The following is a 1,925-nucleotide window of genomic DNA, read 5'->3' as shown; positions in this document are numbered from 1 at the left end:
GAGAGAGAGAGAGAGACCCTCTTACACAGACACAGATTGACAAACCGGGACATCCATTACAGATTTTTCCCCTCAACTAAAGGAAAAGTGCTCCCAGCAAGGCTCTAAAAATAGATTGGTGTATTTTGATGATGATGCTTATATTCACTGACATGGCTTATTATTCTAGCAAATTCTAAGAAAAGCACACGCTTGCGTCTGATTCATAAGCACATGTTGCTGAATGCTGAAGTACATCTGATTTGATTGCATAATAGGTTTTATCATCATGTTCAGAGTAGAAATGGATATATCACTGGAGATCAATATTTTCTGAGGTCAGATGGATGTTGGAAGAAAAACCCATTATCTACTGAAAATGCTAAATAATTATGTTTTTTGTTGTTGTTGCTTTAACCACTCAACCTCCAGTTTCCTAATTTGTTTCTCTTTAAAGCCACACTGCAGAATTCTGTTGTAAGTAAACCGGACTGATTGAAGTTAATCAATGACTGTATGATATTTTTTCAACACAAGCTTATTTATTTTATATTTTTTGAATTGCTTTTATTTTGTATTAGGGAGGCCAGATGAAATTCGGGACTGGAGAGTTGTCACGTGGCCATATATTCTGAGTGAGGATCAATGAAGCACAGTGTCCTCGTAGTGTTTACAAGATTCATGAACCATTACGCACAGGTGACAGGTATATAATATTTTCACTGATTCAAGGAGTAAAAAGATTATCGATCTACTATAATTCATGTAGACTGATAATTTAATGAAAGGGTTGTCTCACTTGAGAATTTTGGTATTTTATTCTGGTCCTCAAGTTTGGCGTTATGGTTGTCGCCATGACAGTTTGTTGGAGCCAGCGGAGGTGACGTACTGCAAGTTGAGCTTCGCTCATTGACTGCGCAGTTTTTAAATTGTTCATAGCAGGAAACAATGGCAGCTCAACTAGTCACACACAATCTCAAATTCCAGATAAACAGTACACTAAAGCACACCCTACTTTATGGTCTATTTTACTCTAAATGGGACCATCAGTTATCATGCTGTATGGAAGAAGACTGAAACTAGAGATTGAGACCAGAAACTCATTAGGAAACTGTTTACTGAACTAATTTCTCCATAAGACTCAATACTAATACTCTTTTGTTTTTCCTTTTTTTCAGCCAATGGAGCTGCCCCCTGCTGGCCATTATACATAGAATGTGTGTTTAACATTGGTTTCACTTCACAGACCTGGAAGCTCTGTCCACAACATATACTGTCAATGGTTCCCCCCCTGCATACAGTAAGTTAGTGCCCCACTTGGGCCACCCCAGTAAAAGAAGTAAGGCTACAGCTGGATAACTTAGTACAAAGACTGGGAAGCAGGGGAAACACTGAGTGAAATATTCAGACCCAATACTTTTTTATGGCTGCATGATTGCATCACATGGAAATATTTTTTTTATGCACATTTTTCCAAAAATTCTACCCGGCATATTTGGTAATTTTGGAAAGTCAGGATGCCCACTAGAGTTTAAAATAAATTTCTGTCGATTTGAACAATGTTTAGCTGCACAGTATGACTCTGTACTGACCAACCCGCTGGCGGGGTCAGTTAAGGTTAGGGGGTGAAGATTGATGTACCAGTTAGAAATAAATTGTTTCAAGTAGAAACTTCACTACACACTTCCACCTGACTCCTCCTAAACAGTCTCACACACACATGCACTTGAAAACACATGGCTGCCCCACCCCCATGGATTCATTCATGCAGACTGCTGTTATGTAAGAGAGTTACCCTCCTCTCCTAAAAGACATGTCCTGGCCTCAACTCCATGTGTCAGACGAGGACAGAGATGAAGAGAGGAGGAGGGGCAGACAGACAGACAGACAGACAGACAGACAGACAGGCAGACAGACAGAGAGAGAGAGAGAGAGAAGAGAGAGAG

This window comes from Morone saxatilis, unplaced genomic scaffold (assembly GCF_004916995.1).
Source record: "Morone saxatilis isolate NCDOM2014 unplaced genomic scaffold, NCSU_SB_2.0 Contig14, whole genome shotgun sequence".
Taxonomy (NCBI): domain Eukaryota; kingdom Metazoa; phylum Chordata; class Actinopteri; family Moronidae; genus Morone; species Morone saxatilis.
Note: the sequence above shows the minus strand (reverse complement) of the source record.